The sequence below is a fragment of the Lynx rufus genome, unplaced genomic scaffold, assembly GCF_022079265.1.
Source record: "Lynx rufus isolate CCGP_SWC_20201006 ecotype Redwood Valley unplaced genomic scaffold, mLynRuf1.p SCAF_14, whole genome shotgun sequence".
NCBI lineage: Eukaryota > Metazoa > Chordata > Mammalia > Carnivora > Felidae > Lynx > Lynx rufus.
This window is the reverse complement of record NW_025814828.1, coordinates 52,577,486-52,594,539: the sequence shown is the minus strand read 5'-3', so window position 1 is coordinate 52,594,539 and position 17,054 is coordinate 52,577,486.

The window sequence follows — 17,054 nt, the reverse complement described above, 5'->3', positions numbered from 1 at the left end:
TAGTAAGAAGTTGCTATGGCCAGTGACAAAGAGGTTACTGTTTATGCTCTCTTCTAGGACTTTAATGGTTTCCTGTCTCACATTTAGGTCTTTCATCCATTTTGAGTTTATTTTTGTGTATGGTGTAAGAAAGTGGTCCAGTTTCCTTCTTTTGGATGTTGCTGTCCAGTTTTCCCAACACCCTTTTTTTAAACAGACTGTCTTTCCTATTGGATATTCTTTCCTGCTTTGCCAAAGATTAATTCACCATATAGTTGTAGGTTGATTTCTGGGTTTCTATTCTGTTCTATTGGTCTATGTATCTATTTTTGTTTTGGTAACCATAATATTTTGATTGCTACAGCTTTGTCATATAACTTGAAGTCCAGAATTGTGATGCCTCCTGCTCTGATTTCCTTTTTAAGGTTGCTTTGGCTATTTGGTCTTTCAAGATTTCATACAAATTTTAGGATTGGTTGTTCACCTCTGTGAAAATTGCTGTTGATATCTGACAGGAATTGCATTAAATATATATATTGCTTTGGGCAATATTCACAATATTTGGGACATTTTCACAATATTTGTTCCTACAATCCATGAGCATGGGATGTTTTTTTCAGTTTTTTTTTGTGTCATCTTCAATTTCTTTCATCTGCGTTTTATAGTTTTCAGAGTAAAGATCTTTTATCTCTTTGTTTAATTTTATTCTTAGGTATCTTATGGTCTTTGGTGCAATTGTAAATGGGGCCAATTCCTTGATTTCTTTTTCTGCTGCTTCATTATTGGTGTATAGAAATGAAACAGATTACTATACATTGATTTTGTATCCTATGACTTTGCTGAATTCGTGTCTCAATTATAGCAATTTTTGGGTGCAGTCTTTCAGGTTTTCTATATAGATTGTCATGTCTTTGAAGATAGTGAAAATTTGGCTTCCTCCTTTCTGACTTGGTGCCTTTTATTTCTTTTTTTTTTTTGTCTGATTGCTGTGGCTAGGACTTCCAGTAGTATATTAAATAACAGTGGTGAGAATGGACATCATGTTTTTTTCCTCACCTTAGAAGAAAGCTCTTAGTTTTTCCCATGGAAGATGATAATAGTTGTAGGTTTTTCATATATGACCTTTATTATGTTGAGGTATCTTCCATCTTGCCCTACTTTGTTGAGGGTTTTTATCATGAAAGGATGCTGTACTTTGCCAAATGCTTTTTCTGCATCTATTGAAAAGATCATATAGTTCTTATCCTTTCTTTCTTAATGTGGTATATCATGCTGATTGATTTGTGAATACTGAACCAATTTTCAGCCCACGAATAAATTCCACTTGAACATGGTGAATGGCTTGTTTAATGTACTGTTGGATTCAGTTTGCTAGTGTATTGTTGAGAATTTTTGCATTTAGTTCAGTCTTTATTTGGTTTTGGTATCAGGGTGATGCTGGCCTCATAGATTGAGTTTGGAAGGATTCCTTCCATTTCTGTTTTTTTGAGATAGTTTGAGTAAAATAGGTATTATGTCTTTAAATGTTTGGTAGAATTCCTCTGTGAAGCCCTCTGGCCCTGGACTTGTGTTTGCTGGGAGATTTGATTACTGATTCAATTTCTTTGGTGGTTATGGGTCTGTTCAAGTTTGCTATTTCTTCCTGTTTCTGTTTTGGTAGTTTATATGTTTCCAGAAATTTATCTATTTCTTTCCAGTTTTCCAATATGTTGGCATATAGTTTTTCATAACATTGTCTTACAATTGCTTGCATTTCTGTGGTGTTTGTTGTTATTTCCCCTCTGTCATTTGTGATTACATGTATTTGTACCCTTTCTCTTTTCTTTTTGATAACTCTTGCTAGGGGTTTATCGTTTCGTTAATTTTTTCAGAGAACCAGCTCTTGTTTTCATTGATCTGTTCTTTTCCTTTTTTAGTTTCTATATATATTTTTTTCTGCTGTAACCTTTATTATTTCCTTTCTCTTGGTTCTAGGTTTCATTTGTTGTTCTTTTTCTACCTCCTTTAGGTGTAAGGTTAGGTTGTTTATATGAAATATTTCTTGCTTCTTCAGGTAGCACTGTATTTGCTGTATACTTCCCTCTTATGACCACTTTTGCTGCATCCCAAAGGTTTTGGACTGTCGTGTTTTCCTTTTCATTGTTTTCGATGTAGTTTTAGATTTATTCTTTGATTTCCTGGTTGATGCATTCATTGTTTAGTAGCATTTTGTTCAACTTCCATGTATTTGTGGTCTTTTCATTATTTTTCTTGTAGTTGCCTTCAAGTTTCATAGTATTGTCCTCTGAAAATATGTATGGTATGATCTCAGTCTTTTTGTACTTGGTGAGGCCTGATTTATGACTTAGTATGTGAGCTATTCTGAGAATGTCCCTTGTGCATTTGAAAAGAATGTGTATTCTGCTGCTTTGGGATGAAATGTTCTGAATGTATCTGTTAAGTCCATCTTGTCCAGTGTCTTATTCAAACATTGTTTTCTTGTTGGTTTTCTGTTTAGATGATCTGTGCATTGGTGTAAGTGGGTTATTAAAGTCCCATACTATTATTGTATTATCAATGAGTTTCTTTATGTTTGTTATTAATTTTTTAAAATGTATTTGGGTACTTCCATGTTGTGGAATAAATATTTACAATTATTAGATCTTCTTGTTGGATAGTCCCCATTGTTATGAGACAGTGCCCTTCATCTTTTGTTACAGTCTTTGTCTTAAAGTCTATCTTGTGTGATGTCATTATTGCTACTCCAACTTTCTTTTGACACCTATTTGTAGAATAAATGTTTCTCCATCTCCTAACATTCAATCTGCAGGAGTCTTAGGTCTAAAATGAGTCTCATGTAGGCAGCATATAGATGGGTCTTGTATTTTTATCCATTCTGACATCCCAGATCTTTTGACTGGGTCATTTAGTCTATTTACATTCAGAGTAGTAATTTTTAATTTTTTTTTTTATTATCATGAGAGAGAGAAAGAGACAGAAAGAGAGAATCCCGGGCAGGCTTCACACTGTCTCAGAGCCCGACGTGCTGCTTGATCTCATGAACTGTGAGATCATGATCAAGAGTCAGGCATTTAACTGATTGAGCCACCCAAGCACCCCCAGAGTAATTATTAATAGATACGAATTTAGTGACATTGTATTACTTGTTTTGTCATTGTTTCTGTATTTTCTCTGAGCCTTTTTTGTCTTTATCATTTTGGTCTTTCCACTCAAAGAGTTTCCTTTAATGTTTCTTGTAGGGCTCACTTAGTGACCACAAACTCCTTTTAAGTTTTGTTTGTCTCAGAATCTTTTTGTCTTTCATATTCTGAATGATAGCCTTGGTGGATACACTATTCTTGGCTGCAGATTTTTCCCATTCAGCACATTGAATATATCATGCCCCTCCTTTCTGGCTTGCCAAGTTTCTGCTGAGAGATATGCAGCTACCTTTATGGGTCTTCCCTCATAAGTTAGGGATTTCTTTTGTCTTGATGTTTTTAACATTTTTAAAACAAATTTTGATGTTTATTTATTTTTGAGAAAGAGAGAGAGAGAGAGACAGAGCACGAGTGGGGGAGGAGCAGAGAGAGAGGGAGCCACAGAATCGGAAGCAAGCTCCAGACTCTGAGCTTTCAGCTCAGAGCCCAACGTGGTGCTCGAACTCACGAACTGGGAGATCATGGCCTGAGCCGAAGCCGGACGCTCAACTGACTGAGCCACCCAGGTGCCCCTGTTTTTAACATTTTTAATTTATCATTATATTTTGCAAATTTAATTATAATATATCTTGGTGTTGGCCAGCTTTTTAAAATTTTGATGGGAGTTCTCTGTTCCTCCTGGAAATGGATATCTCATTCCTTCCTCAGATTAGGAAAGTTTTCAACTATTTATTTCTTCAAATAAATTTTCCACTCCCTTTTCTCTCTCTTCTTCTTCTGGTACTCCTATAATATGAATGTTACCATATTTTATGGAATCACTGAGTTATCTGAGTCTATTTTTTGTGTTCCATAATTATTTTTTTCTCTTTTATTCAGCTTTATTAGTCTCCATTATTTTATCTTGTCTATCACTTATTCTCTATTTATTCTAACTTTATGCTCATTTATCAAGTCTGTTTTCAATCTGTTATTGAATTTTTATTTCTGACTGACTTTTTTAACTCTTTTTTTTTTCTTTGAGAGAGAGTGCAAGCAGGGGCAGAGGGAGAGAGAGTGTGTTAAGCAGACTCCTCACTCCATGCAGAGCTTGACGTGGAGCTCGATCCCATGACGGTGCATCATGTCCTGAGCCAAAATCAAGAGTTCTCCTGTATTTTGTTGTTGTTTTTCTGTTAATTTATTTGTTTTTATTCTACATGTAACTGAAGTTATATGGTATTTGTCTTTTTCTGTCTTATTTCAAGATTTCATTCTTTTTTATAGCCAAGTAATATTTCATTATGTATATTATACCACATCATTATATATATTATACCACATCTTCCTTATACATTCATTTACTGATGGAAATTTAGGTTGCTTCAATATCTTGGCTATTGTAAATAAGTTGCAGTAAACACAAGGGTGCGGTTATCTTTTTAAATTAGTATTTTGTTTGTTTGTGTGTTTTGTTTTCTTCAGAAAAGAATAGTGGAATTACTGTATCATATGATACTTCCATTTGTAGTTTTTTGAGAAATCTCCATAGTGCTCAGAGGCTGCCTCAAATTACATTCCCACTAACAGATTTGGATGATTTTCTTTTCTCCACATCCTTGCCAACACTTCTTATTTCTTGTCTTTTTGATACTGGCCATTCTGACTGGTATGAGGTGATATCTCATTATGTTTTTGATTTGTATTTCTCTGATGATTAATGATATTGAGGATTTTTTCATGTGTCTGTTGACAATCTGTAAGTCTTTGAAAAAAAGTCCTTGGGGTGCCTGGGTGGTTCAGTATGTTAAGCGTCTGATTCTTGGTTTTGATTTAGGTCACAATTTTGGGGTTTTGTGAGTTCAAGCCCCACACTGGGCTCTGCACTGGCAGCATGGAGCATGCTTGGGATCCTCTCTCCCCCCCTCTCTCTTCCCTTCCCCCACTTGCACTCTCTGTGTTGCTCAAAATAAATAAACTTAAAAAAAAATAAAAAAGTCTATTCATGTTCTCTGCCCATTTTTAATCAGATTAATTTTGTTTTTAGTGTTAAGATCTTTATATATTTTGGATTTTGACTGCTTATCAGATATATCATTAGTATATACCTTCTCCCATTCAGTAGGATGTCTTTTCATTTTCTTATGGTTTCCTTCACTATGCAAATTTTTTTACTTTGATGTAGTTTAATTTTTCTTTTGTTTCCCTTGCACGGGGAGACATATATTAGAAAAATATCTCTAAGGTCAAGATCCATGAGTTTACTACCTATACTTTCTTTTAGAAATTTTATGGTTTCAGGTATTACATTTAGATATTTAATTCATTTTGAGTTTTTTTGTGTGTGTATGGTGTAAGGATCTGCCCCAGTTTTATTCTTTTGAATGTAGCTGTCCAGTTTCCCAAAGCCATTTATTGAGACTGTTTTGCCCCAAATACATTCTTTCTTTTTCATAGATTATTTGACCATATAAGTATGGGTTTATTTGTGGGCTTTAAATTCTATTCCACTAATCTATGTGTCTGGTTTTGTGCCAGTACCATACTGTTTTGATTACTATATGTAGTTTTGTTGTATAGTTTGAAATCAGGGACTGTGATGCCTCCAGGTTTGTTCTCCCTCAATATCACTTTGGTTATTCAGGGTGTCTTGTGGTTCCATACAAATTTTAGGATTTTTTGTTACAGTACTGTGAAAAATACTACTGTGATTTTTACTAGGGATTGCATTTAATCTGTAGACTATTTTGGATAACATGAACATTTTAATAATGCTAATTCTTCCATTCCATGAGTATGTTATATTGTTCAATTTATTTATGTTATCTTCAATTTCTTTTGTCCATGTTTTATAGTTTTTACAGTATAGGTCATTTACCTACTTGTTAAATTTACATTTACACATTTTAATATTTTTATGCAATTGCAAATGGGATTGTTTTCTTAATTTTCTTTTCTACTATTATTAGTGTATACAGATGCAACATATCTCTGTATATGAATTTTGTGTCTTGCAACTTCACTGACTTCATTTATTAGTTCTAATAATTTTTGGTGGAATCCTCAGAGTTTTCTATGTATAGTATCATGCCATGTACAAATAGTAACAGTTTTACTTATTTCTTACCAATTTGGATGCCTTTTATTACATTTTTTGTTTGACTACTGTGGCTAGGACTTCCAGTACTCTGTTGAATAAAAGTGGCAAGAGTAGACACCCTTGTGTTGTCCCTCATCTAAGAGGAAAAGCTTTCAGCTTTTTTTTTTCAATATATTAAGGTTATTGTCAAATTGATTTCCATACAACACCCAGTGCTCATCCCAAAAGGTGCCCTCCTCAATACCCATCACCCACCCTCCCCTCCCTCCCACCCCCCATCAACCCTCAGTTTGTTCTCAGTTTTTAAGAGTCTCTTATGCTTTGGCTCTCTCCCACTCTAACCTCTTTTTTTTCCTTCCCCTCCCCCATGGGTTTCTGCTAAGTTTCTCAGGATCCACATAAGAGTGAAACCATATGGTATCTGTCTTTCTCTGTATGGCTTATTTCACTTAGCATAACACTCTCCAGTTCCATCCATGTTGCTACAAAGGGCCATATTTCATTCTTTCTCATTGCCACGTAGTACTCCATTGTGTATATAAACCACAATTTCTTTATCCATTCATCAGTTGATGGACATTTAGGCTCTTTCCATAATTTGGCTATTGTTGAAAGTGCTGCTATAAACATTGGGGTACAAGTGCCCCTATGCATCAGTACTCCTGTATCCCTTGGGTAAATTCCTAGCAGTGCTATTGCTGGGTCATAGGGTAGGTCTATTTTTAATTTTCTGAGGAACCTCCACACTGCTTTCCAGAGTGGCTGCACCAATTTGCATTCCCATCAACAGTGCAAGAGGGTTCCCATTTCTCCACATCCTCTCCAGCAGGTATAGCCTCCTGATTTGTTCATTTTAGCCACTCTGACTGGCGTGAGGTGATATCTCAGTGTGGTTTTGATTTGTATTTCCCTGATGAGGAGCGACGTTGAGCATCTTTTCATGTGCCTGTTGGCCATCCGGATGTCTTCTTTAGAGAAGTGTCTATTCATGTTTTCTGCCCATTTCTTCACTAGGTTATTTGTTTTTCGGGTGTGGAGTTTGGTGAGCTCTTTATAGATTTTGGATACTAGCCCTTTGTCTGTTATGTCATTTGAAAATATCTTTTCCCATTCCGTTGGTTGCCTTTTAGTTTTGTTGGTTGTTTCCTTTGCTGTGCAGAAGCTTTTTGTCTTCATGAGGTCCCAGTAGTTCATTTTTGCTTTTAATTCCCTTGCCTTTGGGGATATGTCAAGTAAGAAATTGCTACGGCTGAGGTCAGAGAGGTCTTTTCCTGCTTTCTCCTCTAGGGTTTGGATGGTTTCCTGTCTCACATTCAGGTCCTTTATCGGTTTTGAGTTTATTTTTGTGAATGGTGTGAGAAAGTGGTCTAGTTTCAACCTTCTGCATGTTGCTGTCCAGTTCTCCCAGCACCATTTGTTAAAGAGACTGTCTTTTTTCCATTGGATGTTCTTTCCTGCTTTGTCAAAGATTAGCTGGCCATATGTTTGTGGGTCTAGTTCTGGGTTTCTATTCTATTCCATTGGTCTGTGTGTCTGTTTTTGTGCCAATACCATGCTGTCTTGATGTTTACAGCTTTGTGGTAGAGGCTAAAGTCTGGGATTGTGATGCCTTCTGCTTTGGTCTTCTTCTTCAAAATTACTTTGGCTATTCGGGTCTTTTCTGGTTCCATATGAATTTTAGGATTGCTCGTTCTAGTTTCGAGAAGAATGCTGGTGCAATTTTGATTGGGATTGCATTGAATGTGTAGATAGCTTTGGGTAGTATTGACATTTTGACAATATTTATTCTTCCAATCCATGAGCACGGAATGTTTTTCCATTTCTTTATATCTTCTTTAATTTCCTTCATAAGCTTTCTATAGTTTTCAGCATATAGGTCTTTGACATCTTTGGTTAGATTTTTTCCTGGGTATTTTATGCTTCTTGGTGCAATTGTGAATGGGATCAGTTTCTTTATTTGTCTTTCTGTTGCTTCATTATTAGTGTATAAGAATGCAACTGATTTCTGTACATTGATTTAGTATCCTGCAACTTTGCTGAATTCATGTATCAGTTCTAGCAGACTTCTGGTGGAGTCTATCGGATTTTCCATGTATAATATCATGTCATCTGCAAAAAGTGAAAGCTTAACTTCATCTTTGCCAATTTTGATGCCTTTGATTTCCTTTTGTTGTGTGATTGCTGATGCTAGAACTTCCAACACTATGTTAAACAACAGCGGTGAGAGTGGACATCCCTGTCGTGTTCCTGATCTCAGGGAAAAAGCTCTCAGTTTTTCCCCATTGAGGATGATGTTATCAGCTTTTTACTATTGTGTATGATGTTAGCTGTGGAATTGCCATATATGGCTTTTATTATGTTGAGGTGTGTTCTTTCCATACCCACTTTATTAAGAATTTTTATCATAAATGGATGCTGAATTTGGTCAAATGTTTTTTCTGCATTACACTGTTGAGATTATCATGATTTTTATCCTTCATTTTGTTAATGTATTGTATCACATTGTTATGAACTATCCTTGCATCCATGGAATAGATGCCACTTGATTATGGTGAATGGTCCTTTTAATGTATTTCTGAATTTGGTTTGTAATATTTTGTTGAGGATTTTTTGCATCTGTGCTCATCAAGGATATTAATCTGTAATTTTTTTCTTGTAGTGTATTTTTTAACTTATTTAATTTTTTATTTTTTGAAACTTATTCATTTTGAGACAGAATGCAAGTGGAGTAAAGAAGAGTAGGAAAGGTTTTATAACCCCATTTTCCAGATGAAGAAACTGAGTCCAAGAGGTTAACTACATAGATATACCCTGATCCATAACATAGCGTTCACACTCCACCACTCCTAAAGGCCACTTGAATCTCTGCTTACGGCCATGGTGAAGTAACAGGAATAGAATTTACACTCTTATCTTAAATACCTAAAACAAAAAATAAATAAAAATATATATGAAATAATGGTTTTCAGCTATTCAACAAAAGACAGCACCACACCATTATTATTAAGAGAAGGGAAATAAGACTAGCCTATGAGTGTCTCAACTCACTGCCTGGAGAAAATGTCCAGATCACAACAAAAGAAAAGTGAAGCCAAACAGGCTGGAAGTCTCTCTGAGTTAAGGGGACAAAGTTAAGGAAAGACAAAGGGACAGAATAATGCAGAGGAGAAAGCTCACAGGCAGATGAAAACTGCACATTGAGAAAGTTATGGAGATTTGTACAGGGACCTCTCAAGTCTTTGGCTAAATACTGATCAACTCTAGTGTGTTAAGAAAATATTGAAGACAAGGTAAGAACCACTAGTAAAGAAAAAGCAAACAATTCTCAAGGCTCACATAGGACCCAAAAGTGTTTATGTTCCAACAGCCAGACTGGAAAACCTCATATTTTATGGAGCACCTAGGAAGGTCCTAAAAAGGATATTGACTCAGTAATGGGACAAATTAGCTCTGAACTATAGGCAATTCTTGACGTGCCTAACATAATGAAACCTTAAAAGAATAAAAAAAAATTCAAGTAACATAAATATATCCCAGAAAAAAAGCTCAAAATTATTTAAAGAATACAAAAACATCTAGTACCCAATAAGAAACTGCACAATATCTACCAATAAATGAAAAATTACTATGCCTGGCAAGCAATAGTAAATAGAGGTTTAGTGTGATGAAAAAGCATTTATAAAACAGAATGAAAATAATAGATTATAGAATTAGTAAAGAAGAATATTAAAACATCTGTGATAACTGTATTCTCTATGTTCAAATAGGTAGCCAGGAAAGGGGTACATGCATCCCCAATGTTTATAGCAGCATGATTAACAATAGCTAAACTATGGAGAGAGCCTAAAAAAATGTCTGTCAACTGATGAATGGATAAAGAAGATGTGAAGATGTGGTATATATGTATACCACATGTATTTACATATAGTACACACACACACACACACACACACACACACACACACAAACAATGGAATATTACTCAGCCATCAAAAAGTGAAATTTTGCCATTTGCAATGATGTGGATTGAGCTAGAATGTATTATGCTAACTGAAATAGGTCAATCAGAGAAAGACAAATACCATATGATTTCAATCATGTGGAATTTAAGAAACAAAACAAATCAGCATATGGGAATGTAGGGGGAAGAGAAGAAAGGAAAACAAACCACATAAGACCCTTAATGATAGACAACAAACTATGGGTGGAAGGAGGGTAAAAACCATAGAGAACAAACTGAGGGTTGATGGAGGGGATGTGGGCAGGGGATGGGCTAGATGCATGTTGGGTATTAAGGAGGGCAATTGTGATGAGCACTGGGTGTTGTATGTAAGTGATGAATCACTGAATTCCACTCCTGAAACCAATATTGCATGGTATGTTAAATAAAATTTAAATAAAAAAGAAGGTAGAGGAAAGCACAAGCCTGATGCAAAAGAAAATGATTTATTAAAAGATCCAAATTTAATTCTAGAGACAAAATAAAGTACATAAAATGACAAACGCACTGGATATTTTTGACAGCAGATTAACCACAGCAGAATAAAAAGTTAGTCAACTTGAATACATACTAGAGAAAAAATAAAATATTAAAAGCAACTGGAGGAATATTTGTTTTATTGGTGTTGAGTTGTATAAGTTATTTATGTATTTTGGATATTAACCCCCTATTGGATATATCATTTGCAAATATCTTCTCCCATTCAGTAAGGAGCGTTTTTGTTTTATTGATGTTTTCCTTCATTGTGCAAGAACTTTTATTCTTATGTGATCCCAGTAATATGTTTTTCCTTTTGTTTCCTTTGCATGGAGAACATGTCTAGAAAAGTATTGCCACTGCCAATGTCAAAGACATTACCTCCTATGTTGTCTTCTAGGATTTTTATGGTTTCATGTCTCCCATTTAGTTCTTTAGTTTATTTTGAGTTTATTTTGTGTAAAGTGTAAGAAAGTGGTCCAGTTTTATTCTTTTGCATGTAGCTGTCCAGATTTCCCATAACCATTTATTGAAGAGACTCTCTTTTCCTTAATATGTATTCTTTCCTCTTTTATCATAGATTAATAGAACACATAAGTGTGAGTTTATTTTGGGGCTCTATCTTTTGTTTCATTTATTTATTTGTCTGTTTCTGTTCCATACTATTTTGATGACTACAGCTTTGTTCTATACCTTGAAATCTGGAATTGTGATAGCTTCACCATTATTGTTATTTCTTAAGGTTGCTTTGGCTGTTCAGAGTCTCTGAGGTTCCATACAAATTTTAGTACTATTTATTATAGGTCTGCAGAAAACTCTATTGGTATTTTGATAGGGATTTTATTGAATCTGTAGATTTCTTTGGGTAATATAAACATTTTAGCAATATTAGTTCTTCCAATCAATGAGAATGGAATATGTCCATTTGTTTGTGTCCCCTTCAGGTTCTTTTTATTTATTTTTTAACATTTATTCATTTTTGAGAGACAGAGAGAGACAGAGTGCGAGTGGGTAGGGGCAGAGAGAAAGGGAGACGCATGATCCAAAGCAGGCTCCAGGCTCTGAGCTGCCAGCACACAACCCTATGTGGGGCTCAAACTCACAGGCTGTGAGATCATGACATGAGCTGAAGTTGGATGCTTAACCGACTGAGCCACCCAGGTGCCTCCCCCTTCAGTTTCATTCATATGTGTTTTATAGTTTTCTGAGTGCAGATCCTTCACTTCCTTGGATAAGTTTATTCCTAGGTATTTTATTCTTTTGGGGCAATTGTAAATGAAATTGTTTTCTTAATTTCTCTTTCTGCTACTTTGTTATTAGTATATAGAAATGCAGTCCATTTATGGATATTAATTTTGTATCCTGCAACTTGACTGAATTCATTTGTTACTTACAGTAGTTTTTTGTGGATTATTTAGAGTTTTATATGTATAGTATTATACTGTCTGCAAATAGTGGCATTTTAGCTTCTTCTTTACCACTGTGGATGTCTTTTATTTCTTTTTCTTCCCTGATTGCTGTGGCTAGATATGGAAGTGACCCAAGTATCATTGATAGATAAATAAATAAAGAAGATGTAGTATATATACACAATGGAATATTACTCAGCCATAAAAATAATTAAATCTTGTCATTTGTGAAAACATGGATGGACCTAGAACATATTATGTTAAGTGAAATACATCAGACTGAGACAGACAATGCCATAATTTCACTTATATGTAGAATCTAAAAAACAAAACAAATTAACAAACAACAACAATAAAATTAGAAAGGACTCATAAATATTGAGAACAAACTAGTGGTTACCAGAGGAGAGGAGGATGGGCGACAGGCAAAATGAGTGAAAGGAAGTAAGTACAAACTTCCAGTTATAAAATAAATAAGGCATGTGGCTGAAAAGTATAGCTTAGGGATTATAGTAAATAATATTGTGATAAGTGTGTGATGACACATGTTCACTACACTTCTTGTGGTAAGCATTTTATAATGTATGTAATTGTTGAATCATTGTACGCTTGAAACTAATATGTCAGCTCTACTTAAATTAAAAAAGACTCACTGTAAAGCTTCAATAATTAAGACAGTGTGGTTTTGATGAAAGAATGGACACATAGATCAATGGAACAGAAAAGATTGTCCCAAAATAGACCCACAGATATATATAGTCCATTGATTTTTGACAAAGATGAAAAAACAATTCAATAAAAAAGTTTCTTCAAATAATGGTGCTGGAATAATTAAATATCCATAGCCAGAAAAAAAAAGCTCACAAAACTGACCTGTACTTCACACTTCTACAAAGGTGATCTCAAAACGGACCATAAACCTAAATGTGAAATGGAAAAATATAAAACTACTAGAAGAAAACATGGGAACAATTTCTGTGACCTTGTGCTAGACAAAGGTTTATCAGATATAACACTAAAAACAAAAGCACAATCTATAAAAGAAAAAAAAAACAGTGATAAATTGGGCTTCATCAAGATTAAAAACTTTACTGTGAAATTCACAATATTTTTTTTGAAATACACTTTATTTTAATAAAATAAAATGGACAAGCTACTAGCAGGGAGAAAATATTTACAAATCATATTTCTGACAAAAGACTTGTATGTAGAATATGTAATGATTCCTAAAAACTCAGTAAAAAGTAGAAAAAAATCCAATTAAAAATTTGCAAAATATTTGTATAGTTCTACAAAGTAGATATGTAGATGGCAAATAAGCATATTAAAAATGCTTAAATTCATTACTCACTAGGGAAATACAAATTAAAACCACAATAACATATGATTATACACCTATTAGAATGGCTAATTTTTATTTATTTTATTTATTTTTTTAAGTTTTTATTTAAACTCCTGTTGAACTGCAGTGTAATATTAGTTTCACATGTATAATTTAGTGATTCAACACTTCATATGACACCTGGTGCTCACCACCAGTGCACTTCCTAATCCCCATCACCTGTTTTACCCAGCCCACCACCCACCTCCTCTCAGTTAACTATCAGTTTGTTCCCTATAGTTAAGAGTATCTTTCTTGGTTTGTCTCCCTCTCTCTCTTTTTTTTAGCCTTTGCTTATTTATTTTGTTTCTTAAGTTCCACATATGAGTGAAGTCATGTGGTATTTGTTTCTCTGACGGACTTATTTTGCTCAACATAATACTCACTTGCTCCATCTATGTCATTGCATGTGGCAAGATTTAATTCCTTTTTGTGGTTGAGTAATATTCTATTGAATATTTATACCACAACCTCTTTATCCATTCATCAGTCGATGGACTGATCCATAATTTGGATATTGTAGATAATGCTGCTATAAACATGGGCGTGTATGTATCCCTTCATTAGTATTTTTGTATTATTTGGGTAAATGCCTAGTAACGAAATTGCTGGATCATAAGTGCAGTTGTATTTAATTTTTAAAATATCTAATGACAATAAATGCTGGTGAGAATGTGAAAAAACTGAAACACATAGAATACTGGTGTGAAAAGCAAAGTTTTACAGTCACTTTTGAAAACTGTTTAGTAGTTTTTATAAAGTTAAACATATACTTATCATATGAAATCCTACTCCTAGGTATTTATTCAAAAGAAATGGAAAGACATTTGCAGACAAAAACCTGCATACAAATGTTTTTATTGACTTTATTAATAATAGCCAAGAACTTGGAATATCTCAAATGTCCTCCAGTGGATGAATGGATAAACTGTGGTACATTTCATGCAATGTAATACTACTCTGCAATAAAAAGGAGAAAACTACTGATACAGACAACACAGATAAATCCCAAATGCATTATGCTAAGTGGAAGATATTAGTCTAAGAGGAATACATACTCTATTATTCCATTTATATAGCATTCTTCAAAAGTTAATATTATAGAACCAGATTAGTTGCTGCTGGGGCTGGGGTGGCTGGAGAATTATTTATAAAGAGGCAGTATAAGGGAGCTTTTTTTTTTGAGTGAGGGATCTGTTTTGTATCTTGGTTGTGGTGGTGGTTTCATTACTGCTTATGTTTGTCTTAACTCTTAAAACTGTATATCAAAAAGAGTGAAATTTACTATGTATAAATTTAAAAGTGAATAATAATAATGGATAAGAAGAACAATGCTAATAGAGGCATATTGGCCAAATTAAAGACATTCAAAATGTTTTGTTAACCTAGGCGGAACTCTTTGCAAACAAACAAAAAAATCAGTGGTTTATCTAAAATTCTAATTTTAATGTTGGAAAGAATGTGTTATATTTGACTTGGTGATGATGTTATGGACTCAATCCATCTTTAGAATCAGTTTTCTGAGAATGATTACTTATCAGTAAAATTTTTTAGTACTTTTCAACCAGTTAAGACATTATTAGGGCATTATTAGAGCTGGCTTTATATATGAAATCAGATATGTAAGGACAATGTTATGTAGCAGTTAATCTGAGATGTTTCCATGTGAAAATATGGCCTAAGCAATGAGGAACTGCTAAAGGGAATTCATTCTTAGAAGATTCATTTTTCAAGTACTCCTGGAGCAATAAATTTAAAACATTTTACTCATTGCTCTGCTTGTTTGAATAGAATGTATTGAGCATAATCCTTTCAGTGGCTAAGGATCTTCATTAAACAACTGAATCATAAAGCTGAGAGCAACCTGAGAAACCCCATACCTGAATATGATAGATAAGTTGAAGGGCCCACTCATACTTAAAAATATAAATATGTTAGAACTGTAACATGTTTTACAACTTAAGAAAATGAATTTACATATTGTAAATTATTTGTAAAAACCAAGACTGGTAGGTAGAACATGTCATATATTCTAGCATTTTACAAACTAGGTAATAGAGGCTCATAGAAATTAAGTGATTTGCTTAATAGTCCACAGTGGAGCTAAATGTAGAACACAGGTCATCTCATTCCTATGGGCTGACATATGCTGAGTGAGTGGCACATTGCAGAGTATTAGATTAGGAAATCCTGGGGTAAAGCTAAATTACTTGTTATTTCAGTATTTAATCCCTTAATTCAGTTACCCTCCCTACTTCAACCCAACAGACCTCAATTTCCACGAAGACAATTGCTTGCCATTTTATTTGCACATAAATAAGAACCCAACTTTTAAAATGAAGGTTTTTACGACTGTTTTCCTGATTTTTGTGTGATTGATTAGTAACTTTGGCTATGCAGTCATTCAATATCTTGCCACTTAATAGACCAAGATAACTAGGGTACATAAAGATTATGACAAGTTATTTTGCGGATAAGCCTTTATCTAGTTGTTGTGATAAATAATGAATGTCCTATAATTTGAAAGAAAAACATTAGATCTTCTGATCAAAGTGGCCTTCTTGCTATTGCTAGGAGTTTAAGGGAAAAACCAGAAGGGTCATAGCATTGTTTGTTGTCAGAATTGTAGACTCCAGGAGTCTGTTTAGTACTCAGATCTACATTTGGCTATTGGTATAAATGAGGAAGAACCTGCTATGCTTTTTAATGCTTATATCATACTTGAGTAAATTTAACAGTTGTAGCCAGCCGATAGGAAAACATGCCTAAATTTTACAGCAGTTATCATCACACTTGAGGATCACCCATATCTTGCATTCTAGGATTTTTTATTTTTGTAGTTATAGCACTTCAGAGAAGGATCAGAGCCATTACCCTGATTACGCATTAGTGAATTGAAGTTTATGTCCCTCCTCAGAACTCATTCCAAAATACCTTGCTTCTAAATCCATACCAGCTAACATATTTTAGGTATTTGCCCTCTACCTTCTGGTTCCTCTCCTGACTGTAGCTGAATTATTTAGAAGGAATTTCACATTGCTCTGAAAGCTGATAGCCATGATAGCAAATGTTGCTTTGATGGATACCATCACTACCCTCTGGTCCAAACATCCTTGAAAGTTTGGTTACATTGCAGAATCAGATCCCCTTCAGAAAGTTAGTGGAGTTGTTGTTCCTGAAAGTTTCAGGGAGAAACTCTACTCCATCTTTCCTGTGTCCTCTCTGCATCTGATTTTATCTAATTAGATTTCTTAACATTAGATAGAGATGGAAAAAAGTCAGGTATACAAATAGCAATAGATGGCTATATGACTGTTTTTAATTTCTTTGTGAGACTGCCTTAATTGTTCAACATATCCAGAAGAAAGAAAATTATTTTCATTTACATGTCAATGTACTAAATTGTTTCCATATCCAGTGTACTAGAATGATTTCTGTTTGGTTTGGCTTATAGTGCTTTTGTTGTTGCTATTTTCCTAATTTTGAAGGGGCAATTTCCTTCGAAAGGATGTTCTTTCTGTAAACTTTTAGGAATAACAATTTCAGTGTGACCACTTTTAATAAGAACCTGAAGTTGCCTTAATCTAAC